General features: G+C 47.8%; 1 protein-coding gene across 2 annotated transcripts in view; it reads left to right on the top strand.

Moving 5' to 3' along the window:
- USF2 (upstream transcription factor 2, c-fos interacting) overlaps positions 1-19,624 on the top strand; it is a 411,291-nt gene that overhangs the window by 263,104 nt on the left and 128,563 nt on the right. The gene's annotated exons all lie outside the window — the stretch shown is intronic.

The following is a 19,624-nucleotide window of genomic DNA, read 5'->3' as shown; positions in this document are numbered from 1 at the left end:
CGTAGTCTAGTGCAACATCTCTAAGCCGGTCAAAAGCTCCAGGAGTCTCCTGAGGACCCCCCCTGAAGCAGGATGACCCAAGCTCGAGTGACCACACCAGAGTGCTGGACTCAAGGAATGAAGGAAGCCCAGCCGGTGTCAAAGATCTGCAGTGCTGCTATTTACTGAGCACTGAAACTGAAGAACGCCCGTAGCTGCCGCTGACCTTTGAATTGCTCTGCAGCAGTCCTCCAGACGTCCTCCCTCTTGTCCCCACGACAGAGGCCCAGGAACACGGGATCTGCATCACTGCAACAAGACAGAAGCCAGCTGGATCCTCTTCTTCTAACCAAAGGTACTGTTCTGACTTTGGTGTACTTACCTCATTGTCTGTAGCTTGCTCTTCTCAGATGAGATTTGCAGTAGCTGCTTTTCTAAAGTTGATTTAGCTCTAACGTTTCAAAAGTTTAACAGCTTGTGGCCCAACAGTGATTTTCTACAACAAACTCTTTAACTTTGTGCAATACCTTTTGCCATCTAAGAAGTGCCTCAGCTCCATAGAGTTTGCTCCAATTGCCTTTGGCTGTCCTGGCTCCCTGCAGACTTCTAATCCATTGACTTTGATTCTTACTGTCCCTCATAGGTGATACCTTGGTTTTGAACTAATATTGCTGGGAAAGGTTTTTATCTAGACTTCATTGGTTGATTTGAAAGTGCTGACATGCTCTGAGAACCTGTTTTTTAACCTTTTTCCCTAACTTTTAACCTTTCCTTTCTGCCAACCTCAATTTACCAAGTGCAGACGCGATATATCCTAGTTAGTGAAGTCACTTCAGGGTGTAGGAAGTGTGTATAAAGCATCTCTAAAGAGTACCTACTTGCTTGCCTCGATTCTGAGAAAGTATTTGGAAGTGTATTTTTATTGTTGCACATTGCGTTTTTTAAAGTATGCTTATTTAAAACTGACCATTATGTAAATTATTATTTTACTAGAAAACCTTGAAGTGTACATGTTTTTTGAATACTTGTATTTGTGAATTACAATGGTATAGCTCTCTTTTACCCCTCTTGAGAAGTCTGGTTGCTCAGTCACACTACCAACTTATGTAGTACAGACTTATACCAAGAGGTGGGTTACCTAATACCAAGAGGGCTAGGGCTATGTAGTCTCCCCAGGGTTACTACATCAATTCTTGCCTAACACTGGTGGCAGGCTGTGAGGATAGATGTAGAGTGGTTAAATTGATTACTTGCTGTACTTAAGTCCAACTAAACCAGCCACAAGGCTAAGCTCCATCAAAAAGTGAAGCAATTGTAACATGGCAAATATGAATAACTTCAATGAGGCAGCCCTGATTGTTCTGACAGTAGATCAACTGAAAGATATATGCAAAATCAGGGGTCCGACTCTGAAAGAAAGAAAATGGGAATTGATTACAAGGTTGTTAAATCACCAAAGTTTGGGTAGTAGGCCTGTAACACCTATTCTCCAGCATGGGGTCTGGCATGGATTCACATGCTCATGATTATTCCCCGTCGTCCGGCTGGGAATCCTCGGTAAAGCCATCTTCAGATTTTTACCGCACGTTCAAGTGTTGGGAGTCCTCGTGCTTCAGCTCTCGAGCTTTGCTGCATTTTCGCGCTTTTTTCAAAGAGATTCTCATTTTTCGGTTAAACAGAGCCTCAAGCTCCACCGTTTCTCCATCCGATCAACGGGGACCCGTTTCGGATTTTTCTACGCCCCTCAAGGGTGAAGTTTTCGTCGAGTTGCGCTTCTTGGAGGAGTCCAGAGGTTTCTGAGGCCTACCTGGACATGGCCCAGGAGAAAGGAAGCTAGACGCCTGGAAAGCTGTTAAGGGTTTGTCCTGGATGCCAGCTACAGAATGTGTTCAAGGAGGACGAGCATTCGAAATGTCTCTACTGCCTTCATGAGGACAAAACGCACGTGGAGAAGGACTGTGCGTTTTGCGGGAACATGTCGGAGCGGACCATGAGGGATCGACTTCTTCGCCTCTCCAACTGGCTGGAAGGAAAGAGCCTGTCAGGTGAGAGGAAGAAGTCGTCCGAGAGGTCTTCTAAGTCCTGTGAGGGCGCCCCAGCGACAGGGGCCCAACAGAAGGCGAAGCACTGCGAGTCCGCGGGCACCGGGAGCGCCGAACGGTCAGGCTCCTCGGCTGCCAGGCAGGGCGCATCCTCTCCGGCACCATCAACCATGAGCCAGCGCTCTGGCTCGGGGAAGAGGAAAGCCGAGAACCCGGCGAAGCTTCTGGAGAGGCCCCGGTCGGGCTCGAAGCATCCAGCCGAGGGGGAGCGAGGCGATGAAACCCCCCCCCCCCACCTCCCCCCAAGGGGAAGGCCACAGGCCCACAGAAGGTGGTGAAGGCCTTGACTCACCCGGCTAAGGCCTCTATCGAGGTAGTCGCAGCGGCCCTGACGCAGCCTGTGGAGGCTACATCAGTGGAGGCGACCTCTGGGCCCAGAGTTTCCCTGCCACCACAGCGGGAAGCCTCTTTCAGGCCCATCGAGAAGACCCCTCGTGAAGACCCCGGCGGAAAAAGAAGGGGGGGGGGGGCTGTGGCCATCGTGGATACGGACACAGCCTCCAAGGAGGAGCTGGTTGAAGTCTTGGAGGGCCCGGTCCCACCGGAAGGATCCTGACGAAGAGGACGAGGAGAGCGACGGCGGCGCCGGCCAGTTCCAAGTCAACCGTCGCTTCCGGAGCCGCAGGACAACTCGGCGGCCATTTTGTTGGCAATATAATCCTTATGTACGGAGATGAGGACGAGATTACCCCTACCACTGATGGAGGAGCCGGAGCCAAGCCCGACAGAGGAGCCAGAACCAGGCCCGTCGGGAAGTCCAAGCAAGAGGAGACAGACCCATCCAGTCCCGCCTTTTCAACCCTCTCGGCCTGCTCAACCTTTGCCCCCGTCCCTGGAGATGACACGGGAACGGACACGGCCACGACTGGCACGGATGACTATGGCGGGACGGATCTCCCATCGCCTCCCACTCGGGCCTCCCTGCCCGACGAGATTGGGTCCTTCCACGCTATGATTGCCAGGGCATCCGAGCTTTTCCAGCTCTGCCCCGAAGAGAAGGAGGGGTTCCTTTACCAACGGCGCTAGGCCAAGAGGAAGACGGTCCTCGCCGTGCCTCTGCTGGATGACATCTGGGACGAGGGACTCGCCCTTCTCAAGAACCCGTCTACGATGCCTGCTAAGAGGGATCAGTACGAGAAGAAGTACCGGGCACCTGACGCGGCTCGCCTGTGCCTTAGGGCGCAACTGACCCCTGACTCGGTCGTCTCAGCGGGGGGCCAAGAAGAAAGTGGGGGGGAGGGGGGGTTGGGGATCGGCCACAACGTCGCCTTCCCCGCCGGACGGCGAAGGAAAGAAGCTGGATGCGATGGGACGACGAGTTATCTCGTCGGCGGTAACAATGATTAAAGCGGCCAACGCCCTTGCGATCGTGGCCCACTACGACAGGGAATTGTGGAGTTCCTACCGGACGACAAGAGGGCTGAGGCCCTGGAGATCTTGCAGGAAGGTGAGGTGGCGTCGGACCACGCCATAACGGTGGCAACGGACATTGCCGACACCAGTTACCGCCAGCTAGGCAACGGCGTATGTCTTAGACGGCGAGGGTGGCTCAAGGCGACAGATTTCCGCCAGGACGTACAAACAAAAGTGTTGGACATGCCCTTCGACGGGAACAACCTGTTTGGGGAAAACAGTGGATGAGTCCCTCCAAGCCATCAAGGCGGAGACGGCTCGGGCCCTAGGAGTTCTCCAGCAACGGCGGCTGTCCTTTCGGAACTCCGGAGGCAAGCAAGTTGCCTCCAAGGGATTCGGCGGTGGCTCCTCTACGTACCGCCAGGTGGCCCACTCTTCGTCGCAAGAAGCCTACAGAGGACGAGGCAAGTCGGGTGGATCCCAGAGTCGTCGCCAGGGAGGCAAAGGCGGCAAGGCGTCCTCCAAGCAAGACGGAACCGACCGTGGCGGCGGGCCTCCACCGAAGCACCCCGGTGGGAGGCCGGCTGGCGAAGTTCGTCAGCGTGTGGGAGTCCATCTCCACCGACCGTTGGGTGCTGGACGCCCTGGCCCCGGGGCACGCCCTTGAGTGTCTAAAATAGTGCCCTCGCATTCCTCCCGTGGCCAGGAAGGAAAACCACGTCCCTCAACTACTACTGGAGGTAAGGGCGATGCTCAAGAAAGGTGCCATCGAGCTTGTCCCGAAGAGGCTCCGGGGCTCCGGAGTATACTCAAGGTACTTCCTCGTGAAAAAGAAGACAGGAGGATGGCGGCCCATCCTGGACCTGCGACGACTGAACAAGCACATCAAGGCGCAGAAGGTCCGGATGGTCACCCTCCAGCACGTGCTGGGACACCTGGAGGAGGGCGATTTCCTGTCGTCGTTGGATTTGGAGGATGCATATTTCCACATCCCCATTCTAAAAGGACACCGAAAGTTCCTCAGGTTCGTGGTCCAAGGACAGCACTACCAGTTCAAGGCCCTCCCGTTCAGATTGAAGTCGGCACCCAGGGTTTTCACCAAGTGCCTTGCACCAGTGGGGGCGCAGCTGCGCCTGCAGGGGATCCACGTCTACCCCTAACTGGACGATTGGCTCATCCGTGCAGGGACAAGGGAGCTCACCGTAGAACACACAGCGAAGACAGTCCAGCTGCTCATGGACCTGGGGTTCTCCATCAACTTCCCGAAATCCCACCTGGTCCCCTCGCAAGTCGCACTGTTTCTGGGAGCCAAGCTCGACACAGTGGCGCGTCTGGCCTCGCCGTCGGAGGAAAGGACAAAGGCCATCCTGGGCAAGGAGCAGCGTCTGCTGGCCACAGATGTGGCCAGGGTTGGGTCCATCAAGTCCCTCCTCAGGATGATGTCCTCTTGCATATATCTCGTGCGCCTGTGCAGGCTTCGGATGCGCCTTCTAAAGAGTTCCTCGACGCCCGCTGGATCAAAGCAACGGGCAGCTTCGAGGACAGGATTCCTCAACGAGACCTTCCGACGAGCAATCCGATGGTGGAGCACCCACGCTCATTTGGCGGCAGGGACAGACTTTCAGACCCCGTCCCACCAGGTAACAGTGACGACGGATGCCTCCCTGGAGGGGTGGGGAGCGCACACCAGAGAGCTTCACGCGAGAGACCTCTGGCTACCGGAGGAGAAGCCGCTCCACATCAACATCCTGGAGCTCTGTGCAGTGTTCTGGGCCCTCCAGGTCCTTTCTCCCATCCTTCAAGGGCAAGATGGTGAGGATCTTCACCGACCACACCACCACGATGTTCTACATTCGGAAGCAGGGCGGAACCAGATCCCCTGCCCTATCCAAGGAAGCCCAGGATTTGTGGCATTGGGCCGTTGCCCAAGGGATGTTTCTGGTGCCGTTTCATCTGGCAGGGATAAAAATCACCATAGCCGACTCACTCAGAAAGCTGCGCCAGGATCAAGTGGATCGAGTCTCAGCGATGGGGCAAACCCCAGATCGACCTGTTCACGACGGCGACTAACTCCAAATGCCAGAGGTCCACCAGCAGGTTTCCCCAGCCGAGGAGCATGGGCGATGCCTTCTCGTTCCCCTGGGACGGCCTGTTCCTATATGCGTTCCCTCCATTGCCGTTGCTGCTCCGACTCATCAACCAGCTCAAGAGGTCATGGTGCAAGATGATCCTTGTCGCACCGCCGTGGCCGAGGCAGATCTGGTTCCCGGACCTTCTGGACTTGTCAGCGTACCCACCGGTCAAGCTGCCGACGGACGCAGATCTTCTTTCCAGAGAAGAAGGCGCCATCCTTCATCACGACCCGGAGTCACTGAACTTGCAGGCCTGGCTCCTGCAGCACTAGAGTTTGGAGGGTATGATATCCCGGCAGACTGCAGAGAGGTTCTTGCAAAGGCCAGGGCGTCCTACAGACTTAAGTGGAAGAGGTTCTCTGTCTGGTGCCGTGCACAGAAGATCAACCCTCTACGGATTACGGTACCTCAAGTGCTACCATACCTACTGTCGCTGGCCAAGGCTGGACTAGCTCACGCCTCCATCAAGATACATCTGGCAGCGATCTGCCGATACACCAAAACTATATGACGGCCGTCCTTGTGGTCTCATCGGCTGGTGAAGGAATTTATGAAAGGACTGTTCCGATCGTTCCCGCCGGTGAAGGGTCCAGCCCCAGCGTGGGAGCTCAACGTGGTGCTGACCAGGCACATGGGGCCGCCATTAGAGCCTTTGCATCCGGCTCCTTTGAAGTTCCTGGCGTGGAAGACAGCATTCCTGGTGGCCATCACCTCCGCACGATGCGTGGGAGAGATTCAGGCCCATACTGGACTTTTTCACGATACAAGGGTGGTGCTGAGGACGCACCCCTCCTTCATGCCCAAGGTGCCGTCGGACTTCCATCTTAACGAGCCCTTGGTGTTACCAGTTTTCTTCCCATCGCCTTCGACACCGGCCGAGAGGACTTTGCACTCGCTGGATGTAGCTAGAGCGCTTAAGTTCTATGTGGACCAAACGAGTTTTCGGAAGACATCACAGCTGTTTGTGAACTTTGGACCTGTGAACCAGGGGAAGGCTCTCTCGAAGGCTTCCATTTCCAGATGGCTCTCCGGCTGCATCATGCACTGTCACCGGTTGGCAAACCGACCACTGCCCGGCCGTCCGAGAGCCCATTCGACCAGAGCAATCGCTGCTACTACGGCATTCTTGTCTGGTGTGCCCCTGCTGGACATCTGAAGGACTGCTACGTGCAGGTCGACGCACACCTTCACGAGATTCTACCGCGTCGACCGGGATTCCAGGGAGGAGTCGAGAGTCGGCCAAGCAGTGCTGCGCAACCTGTTCGCCTGAAGGTGGGCCTGGTGGGGAGGTAAGAGTTGCTTAATGTTGAGTTTATGTAATGCTTAATGTTGAGCCTTTTGCCACCTCCTGTGGTTGTGCATGTGTGTACTGCAATGTAGTCTTGTATTCATGAGCATGTGAATCCATGCCAGGCCCCATGCTGGAGAAGGAACAAGTTACTTACCTGTAACTGTTGTTCTCCAGCATGGGTCTGGCATGGATTCACATGCGAACCCTCCCTCCTACCCCTCTGCGGCTCTTCACTTGGTCATACTGCCACTTTACGTGCTACCAAATCTGAAGATGGCTGCCAGAGGCGGGGGGTTTAGGTAGAGGGCAATCATTGGCTGGGGCAGTATGACCCAGAGACCAGTGATTGGTTACTACTAAGAAAGACAGATCAGAAACGAAACTGATACTGATTTTTTCTTTACCGAGGATTCCCAGCCTGACGGCGGGGAATATTCATGAGCATGTGAATCCATGCCAGACCCATGCTGGAGAACAACAGTTACAGGTAAGTAAGTTGTTCCCTCTCCCAAATAATATGGAAAGTAATGATGAGGATGACGGTTTAGAGTAACTCCAATCTGCAAGAGAGTCAGAGGAGGTGGAGTTGTCCCAGGAAGACGGGCCCTCTCTGCCACAGCCTGCCCTTCTGCCTCAGCCTGTTTTCATTGGGACCCCAAACTGTCCACAATTAAGCCAAGAATGTGTCTCTTGAAAAGATGAGACTAGAGTCGGAGGTCAAAAAGTTGAATGCTCAAGCTGAAGCCAAGCATCCAGATATCAAACTCCGAGAGAGGGAGATGCAACATGAAATGGATTTGAAAAGATTGTCCCTTGATTCTGCTAGTCCTAACAAGCCTCGCCTTCCCAAAGAAGCAGGATGTATGTATGCATCTAAACCTGTCTGGATTTACTGGGTACGTTTCAATACACCTATGGTCTTCAAGGAATCAGTGGGAATAATTTAATTCAATATCTCATGTCTAGACTTCCCCGAATGGCTGTGATGCTGTAATGGAGTTGGGCGCCATTGAGAGAGGGTTTTGAATACGTGAAACTGGCATTAATAGCCGGATTTGGGAAAACTCCTTCCCAGTACCTTAGGAGGTTTAGGACCCTCAAAAATACTGATGGGTACCCCTTGGGCTACGTGGTATGTGAGTGTTTAAAGAACTTAGATGGTTGGGTTAAGGGTTACAGAGTGAACACTTTTTGAAGGAATGAGGAATCTTTTATTTTTTTTTTGGAATCTATTTTTGATGCCTGCTTTTCCGAATTGCGATTAGCACTTGGCTAACTCCAAAAGAGATTGATCCCAAGAAGTTAGCACAGGCTGCTGACTTGTGGGTAGCCAACAGGGCCACGCGCAAGGACTATTGGGCAACTCACAAGAAGGAAGAAGGGAAGCAGCCCAAGAAAGAGGGAAAACAATCCAAAAGAGGGCCACAAACACAAGTCCCAGGGGAAACCTTGAAAGTCCAGTGAAACCTCTGATGCCAAACCAGGGGGAGGTCAGTAGAAACCCCCCATTCCAGAGAACATTTGGGAAATGTTTTGTGTGTGGGTCTACTGATTATGTGAAAGGGGAACTCAGATGTAAGGGTACATCTTCAGGGGTCCACACTGCCTCCTTAGCCTTCACCCCTGAAGGAAAAGTTCAAATGGCAACTTTCAACTACTGGCTGAAGACCCCATTGGAGTTCAAGCCAGTGTTTCTTTAGTGTCCCTGGGTCTGTGGAAGCAGAATGTGGATGCGTACAACTCCATACCAGATAACAGAAAAGAGACAGGGGAAACCAAGATCTCAGGGAAAAAGAAAGGTCTTAAACCTTAACCTTTACATAGGACAAGGACATCCCTGAGAGGACAGTCGCAGGTCACCCCAGTGACCCCTTCCCCAGTTGAGAGTGAGTGGGAGGACCAACCAAACTCAGAAGAGTCAGCTACTGGTGACACAGAGCTGGAAGAAAACCTTCCCTTTGTTGGAGATCTGGATCCTAAAGACCGACCATCCTGAAATGCAGACTTTACTTGCAGAAGGGGGACCTTCTAGGGCAGACTTCAGTAGAGGTCAAAGAGTGTCCCTATCTAGAAGGTCTTCGCCAACAGGCAGCTGCCCAGCTGGAAGGACAAGAGCCAGGGAAGCATAGGCTTTACTGGGAGAATGGCCTCATCTACAGTGAACCTACTGAGTGTACCCCAGGAGGTGAGACAGAAGTTTTTACAGTTAGCCCATGAGATTCCTCTGGCTGACCACTTGAGTTTCAAGCGAGACCAAAGAGAGGCTCTTGCTGTATTTCTACTGGCCCAAGATGGAGGCTGATGTAGAAAAGTTATGTAAGAGCTGCCACACATGCCACTCTTGCGGCAAGAGTGGAGCCAAACATGTGGCACATTTAGTGTCCCTCCCTGTGGTGGGAGTCTCTTTTGCGAGGGTGGGGATTGACCTTGTTGGTCCCCTGGACTCTCCAACTTCTCCAGGCAACCAATTTTATATTGGTTGTGGTAGACCATGCTACCGGGTATCCTGAAGCCATGTCTGAGAACTATTAATTCTCAGGCAGTGGCTAAGGCCCTTCTTGGTATTTTTACCAGGGTAGGTTTTCCTTAGGAGGTAATCTCTGACAGTGGGTCGAATTGTATGTCCTACTACCATGTGGAAAAACTGTAGCATGACCTACAAGTTCTCAACCTCCTACCATCCCCTAACCAATGGGTTTGTGGAGCGGTTTAACAGAACTATGAAGATCATGATGGGTGCTTTAGAGGAACCCCTTAGAAGAAAGTGGGACCTTCTACTGCCATGACTTTTCTCTGCTTATAGATAAGTCCTTCAAGCAGGGTTGGGTACAGCCCCTTTGAACTTCTCTATGGTCATCTGGTCAGACTTTGGCCCTGATCAAGGAAGGGTTGGAGAGCGCTCCTTCCCTACCCTACAGCCAGTGAGAGTCACTGACTACGTGCTATGCCTCAGGAAGAGGATGGCACTAATGATAGAAGCTTCAGATAACCTGAAAGCAGGTCAGACTCTGGTCAAGCATTGGCATGACCAGAAGGCTAACATGGTGTTTAGTTCAGACCAGTTTGTATTGGTTATGGTACCTACAAGGGATAGGCCCTTAAAGGACAAATGGATTGGACCCTTCAAGGTTGTGGGTAAACCTGGAATGCTCCATTATTTTGTGGACTTGGGCAATCCCAAGAGGACCACCAGGGTCTATCACACTACCCGTCTGAAGGCTTATGTTTCCAGACCAGAACTAGGGGCTTTGCTTCTAGCCTCTGATCAAGATGAGGAGAGTGAGCCCCTCCCTGATCTCCTCAGGGGACAACCCTCAGATGAGACAATTGAAGGAGTAAATCTCTCTTCAGAGCTGAATCTGCAACAGGAGGAGTGCAAAGCTCAGTTTAATCGGTTTGCCTCCCTGTTTTCACTGACACCATGCTTGACCCCTTGGGGTCAGCATATTTGCACTGGTGAGTCTCTTTGTCAAAAGCAGGGGGTACAGGATGTCGGATAACATCACATCCCGCATAAACAGGAAGAGGTCAAGCAGATGCTTGATCTTGGGGTTATAGAGCCATTAACAGGTCCATGGGCTAGTCCAGTTGTACTACTGCCAAATGCCGGAAGCAAGGAATTGAGATTGTGTGGACTATAGAGCTCTTAATGCAGTCACCACAACTGATGCCCACCCGTTCTTTGTTTTTTTTAATTAAAATTGTTATTACAACTTTTTAAATTTGTTCAGTATATTTACAGATTTCTCAACAATAATAGCAAAAAGTGTGCATTACATCAGCTACAATTCATCCCGACAATCCAGTTTGAGCAGGCACGTATACAATAGCACAGATTCAAGAAATAAAACGAAAACAAACATATACACTATCACCAATTAAACAAAACTAAGACTGGCAAGTACATGGTATCGTAAATAAGAACTGCATTGACTTGATCGGTTGTTATACTCAACGGAATTTATATATATATCTATCAGATAAGTCGATTGAACTAGATTGTTTAGTCATTTGGTATGCTCAATGACATTAATCCTTTAACTGCCATGGTTGCCCACCCCCCCCCCCCATCACCCCGCCAAAGCTTTTTTTGGTGGTTTTGCTATGTCGCCATTCAATGCCTTGTAACTTCTTTGTTACATGAGATCTCGGCCACATTTGGCCCCTTTTTTCCCACATGTAGGCGGTTATAGCGCCACCCAATCCTAGTTTGCTGTAGGGGTTGAGAGAAAATAATCAAAAAGAACATTTTGGGTTTTTAAAGAAATCCCAATAAAATGTTGTACAAAGAAGCCTGTGTTTTTTTTGTCCTTGTATGAGCTAGGAACAAATTGTTTGCTGTGCTGAATTCCCCAATTTCCTGGCTTTCAAGAACATATTTTGTTACGCACGCTGATGTGAAACTGGAGGTAATCCAACCCCCTGACAGTGAGGGGGGACCTCCCCCTCACATAGCCCAGGGGTTGGATTAGTGTTTTGTGTGATCCTGCTTTGCAGGAATCACACAAAACAACGTTCCAAAAAGGACGAGGTATCTCGTCCTTGGCAACCGGGAGGTAATCGCAAGGACGAGATACCCAATCCTTGGCACCTAAGGGGGTTAATATAGATTTATAGTTCAGATAGATCCTACTTCGCAAAAAGTTTCTATCAGTTTACCATTTACGTTCTTCTTATCATAATACATTTGTGTTTTAGCATTCTGGTATATTACAATGGGAGTCGCATTAGAATTCAATCTTAGGCAAACTTGATGGCTCTGTACTTTCGGTGTTCATATCATTAGAATATACTACAGTATGGAACACATTAGATTTCAATCACATCATATCAACAGTAAACATTTAAAGATTTCATAAAAATATTTCTCAAGTTCTGTTCATGAAAAATGGACATGCATAGATAACTCATCCGGTTTAAATTGATTAAACATCACATATTTACAGCTTCTAACTTTCCTTCTTTTAGAGATGGAGATTAATATAGTAGATTACCGATCTCTGGAGAGGATCTTGGCCTTTAGGTTATTTAAAGGTTCATGACCTAGTTGTAATTCATTACTAAAATAGCAGATTTGGGTTCAACAATTATGCGAATATATTTCATAAACTGAATCGACACTATGTTTATTGAAATTTTGGTAGCATTAAAGATCTCCCTCCATAGTCTTTCACTAGTCATAAGTATAATCAAAAAATATTTTTTTAAAAACAATTTTCGTGCATCCAGTAAGCTCAGACATTCTGTAAGCAGATGTTGGAGTGTTTCTTGTTCCTTACAGTTTTTGCAGAAATGACAGATTGAGTCCAAATAATATATTTTTGAGTATTTTGCTAAATTGGACTGTGTGGCATAAATCAAATCTCATTCTAAGAATAATGTATGCGTACGTTTGATCTGTACATTTTTCTAAGTATGATGGGAGTTGTTTTACTGGTTTCTGTACACAAGCTCCTGACTTGAAGATTGCATATGTGTTGCGTTTCTCCCAGGTGTTGATCCAATTTCATTCAAACTATTTTAATTTGCCCTTTTCTGGGTTTTGTTTTAAAAGTTCTACCGATATATCTGTTTTATCAAGAGCGGTCACACAGGTACATTTCCAGAATTTTAATGGTCCAGGGTCTGAAGCCTCTAATAAATGTTTTTGCACCGGAAGCAAATTATTAGCATCGTCCGGAGATAGAACACATTTTATATACGCAGACAGCATTTGCCAGGTCGAAGATGTGCAAAGCGAGATCAGACCTAGCTCAAATTTTACACTTTGAGGGATGGTGAGAATGGTTTTCAAAAACACTCCCTCCAAACTGTCCCAATTTGGAAGTTCATTGAGTGATTTTGATGGGATCCCATAGGTAATGAGTGGAACTGCTTTTTGGATGTAAAAAGAAATCTGTGACGGTTTGATAGAACATTTTCCATACTTTTCCTGTAGTGCTATTGCCTGCAATGCTAAAACTTTCATTTTGTTCTTTGCCTCTGTTTTTTATATGGATGTTCAGCTCTGCCTGTGTTGATATTTACTCCAAGATATTTGTAATGGCTAATTTGAGCTAAGGATGTCTTTTGCAGGGTCCAATTGAATTGACATCCAGCCCTAGGGAGCTGGTGGTGGAAGATGAGAATGTTAGACTTGGCATCGCTTAGGACTAAGTGGTTGGCATCAGCATATAGTCCTAAAGCTGTTGGCTTTCTCTGTAATCCAATTGGAGTCATATCTAAAAGGACAATATCACCAGCATATACTAGATATGGGATTTTCCTTTTCCCTAGTGATGGAGGAAAGGAACGCACCAGAATTAATTCTTGATATATATCACTTATGTAAACATTTTATGAAAATGAAGCAAAAGAACACCCTTGTTTCAGACCTGTTTTCGCTTGGATGGGTTTAGTGAGAAGGCAGCCTGTCAGTTTAATCCGGATTGTAGTCTTTGAATAAAATTGATGAATCCAATAAATAATGAGGCACATGCTGCCATTAAAAGCATAGAGCATAACATTCAACAATGCCATGAGTCAAAAGCCTGCTTAAAATCTATCAGCTAAAAACATGGGTCGGTTTTATAAAACATGTTTTTTTTTTTTTTTTAGAGCTGGTTAAAATCCTTAGATTTAAAACAGGGGGTATGCCAGGCAAGAATCCCGACTGATGTTTGCCGGATATTTTGTTAGCAATCATCCATTTTGTAAAATCACGTAAAATTAATGTAGCCATTATTTTACTGGGAGCATCTAGCAAGGCAATAGGACTATAGTTATTTGGATCATTTCTGTTGCCTTTTTTGAATATTGGTATCACAATTGCATCTTGCCAGGATGCCGGTATACTTTGTTCGGAAATGGTTTGTCTAAAAATTATTTCCAGAGTATCTGCCCACTCCTCGGGATGTAATCTAAGGGTAAGATTGGTTAGCCCATCAGGCCCCGGGGCTTTGGGTCTACTCAATTTTTTAATTATTTATAAATTGTCAATATTGTCGAATACAAATTGGGACTGATCCAATGCTTGGAGTACCACTGTTGATGGATTGATTTCATTACCAAGCAGGAAATTGAAATGTTCTGCCCAAGCTTCTTCCATTAATGGAATTCAATTCCAGTGTTGTATGAACATTAGCCAACTGACCAGTTATTAGATGCCATATTTCAGCAGTTGATTGAGATATAAGTGTATTCAGCATTTTTTCTGCATGCAGCTGCTCTTGGTAGTTAATAATGGCCTTTATTGCATTTCTATAATGAGATTTAACTTTGGCTCTTTGTGAGTATTTAGCTACAGGGCACCAGTCTTACATTTCTTTCCTAAATATTTGTTTCAAATTAAAAATTGTAGGATTGAAAATATAATTATGGCGATGTTTAAGGGGAGCATTAGGTCTTGCTGATTGTGTAATCAGTTTTATTTGGTGTATATAAGACCTCCCTCCATTCAAATCGTTGGCTACTTGGGATCTCAACATACTGTTTCTGAGCGATTTTATTAATGGGATTTTCCATCTTAAGCGATTCCTACCGTTATTAAGCTCTGTATCATTTGCATAATATGAAGATTCTTGTGTCTTGTGGGGAAGCCATTTTGTTAGATCATTATGGTTACTAGCATTTATTGGTGTTACATTGTTTCATTCAATGTATTTGTTTGCAGTAGATGTAATAAATACATCCAATATGGACAATGAGGCCCCTCTGGACCAAATTGCTGCTGCAGGTTGATCTTGGGCGGAGGACCTGTTCGTCATACAGACATTTCTTGTTTCCATTAGAGCCAGCCATTCGATAGCTTGTGGTTTGGATAGTTTAAGGGAGGGCTGTATGCAATTCATATTTAGACCCCCGCAAGAATGGTAGTTTGAGCTTTGGTTTCCAGAGCTCTATCCGGTCTAAAACTAGTTCTATTTTGAAAAGAAAGAGGGCTTTTGAAGACAGAGGATTCCAATATACATTAATTATTATTGTAAGTGGAAAGATCGGATGATGAATGTTAGAGGTCACAATCTTTACAACTTGTATTCCTGGATCAGGAGAAAGGCAGGGAATCGGTTGTATTTGTGAATCTGAACAAACATCTACAAGTAGCCCAGCAGTTGGACGCCCTGATATCGGTTTGAGTTCTGGAATTACCCAAAACAGATGAGCTGGTGGACAAACTTGGTTTAGCCTAGTTACTCAGTACATTTTACCTGACCATGGGCTATTGGCAAATAGCTCTGACAGACCATGCCAAGGAGAAAACTGAATTTTCTACCCCCAGGAGGCCTCTACCAGTTTAAGGTTATGCCCTTTGGACTCTCAAATGCACCTGCTATATTCCTTAGGATGGTGAATCAAGTTCTGAATGGGATGGATGGCATTGCAGTGTTCAGCCCCACTTGGGAAGAGCATCTTCACCACCTGAGATGTTTTGTAGGGTCTTGAACAGGCCCATCCGACCATAAAGGCTAGTAAATGTCAAATTGGTCAGTTATGTGGTCTACCTTGGACATGAGGTAGGAGGAGGTGAAATAAGGCCATTGCCTAGCAAAGTACACTCTGTAAACAACTGGGCCACCCCCTACTACTAAGACCCAAGTGAGAGCCTTTCTAGGTCTCACTGGGTACTACAGGAACTTCATAGAGAACTATTGGGCCATAGCTTCTCCCTTGAATGTGATCTCTTCACCCAAATTCCCCAAGAAGGTTGGGTGGAATGAGGAGTGCACCAAGGCTTTAGAAGCACTGAAGAAAGCCTTTTGTCAAGCTCCAGTCTTGAGCTCCTGACTACAACCAATCCTTCAATACACAGACCGATGCGTATAACACAGGGATAGGTGCGGTGTTTAGTCTGGATGAGAAAGGCGGGGAGCACCCCATCTGCTTCATCGGTAGGAAAGTGAAGGACCGTGAAACAAGGTGGGCAACTATTGAAAATGAGTTTTTCCATTGTGTGATCTCTGAAGAAGTTTAGGCCATACTTGTATCGTTCTACTTTTGTTATTCAGGCAGACCACCAACCCTTAAGATGATTAATGAAGATGAAGGGGGAGAATAAAAAATTAAGGTGGTCAATCAGCCTCCAAGGGTTTGGTTTAACCATAGAACACAGGTCGGGATGTAATCACCAAAATGCTGATGGTCTCTCCAGAAAGTATGACCGACTGGATTAGGAAATTCATCCAGGAGTGGATTAAATTCTCCTGTCCCTTAGTCTGGGGGGGACGAGTGTTAGGGAGAGTTCATTTCTGTGCTAATTCCCTTCAGCCTTAGACACCCCCAGCTCTTTTGCTGGACTTTAGGACTTTTTAACCCTGGAGTGAGCAAGCCCTTTTTCTCACTCTTTTATGCGTTTGGATCTGATTTGGAGTATCTATGTCCTTTGTTTTTGGAGTCTGACAAACTCCATAGGCATCTACTTTTTGTATGGTGACACAGCGCACCTTCAGTGCAGTGTCAGAGAAATCCTTTAGATTTCTCTTAAGGTTTAAATACCTTTTCTTGGGTGAACTACAGTTCCCAAGAATAGTAAAGTGAAATTGGCTTTACTTACCTTTTCTCTTTGTAGGTCCAGCACACCCCATCTTATGTGGAGTGCTGAGGGGTTACTTTGTAGCCCCCTTTCCTACTTACTCATGTAAGATTTTTTTTGTTACCCTCACTACTTTAATTGACTGGTGGCAGTGGTTTAATGTTTCTACCATTGTGCTTTTCTACCGCAGGCTGAATCCTCAGCTGAAGTATAGCACCCAAGGGTGCATTGTATTGTGTCAAAATGGCCCTGTTCTTCTTTTTTCGCCATTGCCTGTTTGAGGTCTTTCTAGGATTTTACTCTGCGTGCCAAACCAGGTTTGAGCACTTAATTTTGCCTTTGGCAGGCTTCAGTACTGAAACCCGCCTCTGGCTCCAGTGTCTGGAAGAGCAGGAAGTGAGGGAGATGCCCAAAACTCCCCTGTCCTTTGTCTCCTTGGTTACCTGAATGCACCCAGTCCTGATTGGCTTGCTGTCTGTCCTTGCAGGACAGCCACCTTGCTGTGTGAGTGACAGCTAGGGTGTGCATGAATGGGAGAAACCTGCTTAAAAGGCGGGGCTTCTTGGACTGAAGACAGTCGACCACTGGGAAGAACAATCTGACAAACCGTGAACTAAGCTTTCTGCATCCTCCTGGACCTTTGAATTGCCCGGTGAAGCCCTGCTGCTGTGCTGGAACTCCTTTTTCTGATCGACAAGAAAAGCTCAGTGCGGAACGACTTCTTCCCTTGGGGTAGTGGGACCAACTAACCCGGAGATTAACTTTGCTGGAAGACCTTTCTCAACTGGCTGTACTTCTTTGCTGCTGCTGTAACCTGGTGCCTCCCAAAGCAGGGACAACACAAGCTCGAGTCACCTCACCAGAATGCTGGACTCAAGCAGTGAAGGAAGCCCAACTGGTGTCCAAGATCTGCAGTGGTGCTATTCACCGACCGCTGAAACCGCAAAGTGCTGCTGATCCAAAGAACGCCTGTAGCTGCCGCTGACCTTTGAATTGCTGTTCGGGAGTCCTCCAGGCGTCTTCCCTCTTGTCCCCATGACTGAGGCCCAGGAACACAGGATCTGCATCACTGCAACCAGACAGAAGCCAGCTTGATCCTCTTCTTCCAACCAAAGGTACTGTTCTGACTATGGGGTACTTACCTCATTGTCTGGAGCTTGCTCTTCTCAGTTGGGATTTGCATTAGTTGCTTTTCTAGAGTTGATGTAATTGTAACGTTTCAAAGGTTTAACAGCTTGTGACCCAACAGTGATTTTCTACAACAAACTAGCTTTGTGCAAGATGTTTTGCTATCTAAGAATTGCCTCAGCTCCATAGTCTTTATTCCAATTGACTTTGGCTGCAGACTCTTCTAATCCATTGACTTTGATTCTTACTGTCCCTCATAGGTGATACCTTGGTTTTGAACTAACATTGCTGGGAAAAATTTGCATCTATTTCATTGGGAGATTTAAAAGTGCTCACGTCCTCCGAGAACCTTTTTAAACCTTTTTTCCTTCCTTTAACCTTTCCTTTCTGCCAACCTCAGAATTTACCAAGTGCAAAAGTGATATATATAAATGCCAGTACTGTCCTAGTTAGTGAATTCACCTCAGGGTGTAGGAAGTGTGTATGAAGCATCTATAACGAGTATCTACTTGCTTGACTTGAATCTGATAAAGTATTTGGAAGTGTATTTGTATTGTTCCACATTGCCCCTTTTAAAGAATGTTTATTTAAAACTGACATTCAAATAATTATTTTACTAGAAAACCTCGAGTGTAAATGTTATTTGAATACTTGTATTTGTGAAATTCGATGCTACAGCTCTACAACTCACATTGACCACTCTTGAGAGAAGTCTGACTGTTCAGTCATACTACCAACTTGTGTATTACAGACCTATGCCAATATGTGGGGTACCTAATACCAGGAGGACAAGGGTTGTGCAGCCTCTCCCAGCAGGGTTACTACATCAATTATGAGGCAGGAAAGGGGGAACAGAGGGAGGACAGACTACGATCTTACTAGGCCAAGTGACATTGAGATTGTGCAAGTGGAGGGGAGTGGGAAAGTGCCAGGGGAAAAGGGGAGGGGGCAGTGCTGTACATGGGATCAGAACAATAACGAGAGGTGCGGCCAGCAGGTACAAGGGTGAGTGCAGACAGCAGGTATCCAAAAGTGCAGGTAGGTGGACTGTAGGGTTACATATACAGACCCAAGTGCAAGGGTTGCCGGGAGGCAGTGCGGGTGTGCAACTGGAGGGGCAGGGCTCTGGGCCCGAAATCAGAGGGTAGCCAGGTGACCAGTATCCGACAGGAAATCAGCAGGTGAGAGGAAGAGAGACGGCAGAAGCAAAGAGGAAGGTCTTGAGGTGCTGCCAGAACCAGAGATGGTTCTCCTCAAGTTTCAGAGAGACAGGGAGGCTGTTCCAGAGGGAGGCCCCTGCCGAAGAATCTACCACCAACATGTTGCTTGGAGAAGCAACTGACCCTGAGGCAGTTGGAGGTGGAGGAGCGAAGAGGTAGAGTAGGAAGGTATTTACAAAGAGAGAGTTGGAGGTATTGAGGACCCACTCCCCAGACGGCCTTGTGGACAATGCAGAGGGTCTTGAACTTAATCCTTGTAGCCACTCTGAGCCAATGCAGGGATTTCAGTGCTGGAGAAATACGATCCCTTGCGGTCCTGTTCTGGATGAGTTGTAGAGGGTGGAGAGTAGAAGCAGGCAGATTTAGAAAGAGGCTGTTGCAGTAGTCTAGCCTAGAGAGAACGAGAGCTCTAGAGACGGTGAGCTTCTGGGAGAAGGAGAGGAAAGGAAAAATGCCTCTGAGGAGGTGCAGTTGGTAGTTTGACTTCTTTGAGACGTCAAAGATGTGAGGAGAAAGAGTGTGTGTGGAGTCGAAGATGACCCTGAGGTTCTTAGCCTCACATGTGGGAGCAGGAAGAAGGCCAAGAGAGGTTGGCCAGAGAGTGACAGGAAAGGAGGGTACAGATGTGCCGATGAGGAGAATCTGTCTTACTGGCATTAAGGCAGAGATCGTTGCCGGCACGCCACTCCTGGATGACAGTCAGAGATGAGAGAAGAGTGGCAGATGGGAGCCTGAAAACGAGCTGTCATCTGCATAGCAATGAAAGTTGGAGCAGGGAGCGGCAATCCGGTGGGCGAGAGGTGCCAGGTACTGGTTAAACAGCCACAGAGAGAGTTTGGACCCCCGGGGAACACCACAAGTAGAGAGTGAGATAGAGGAAAGGAAGGACCCAAGTTGAACCTGGGAGGGTC

Source organism: Ambystoma mexicanum, chromosome 1p (assembly GCF_040938575.1).
Source record: "Ambystoma mexicanum isolate Mex_15411 chromosome 1p, UKY_AmexF1_1, whole genome shotgun sequence".
Taxonomy (NCBI): domain Eukaryota; kingdom Metazoa; phylum Chordata; class Amphibia; order Caudata; family Ambystomatidae; genus Ambystoma; species Ambystoma mexicanum.
This window is presented reverse-complemented; position numbering and strand designations above follow the sequence as displayed.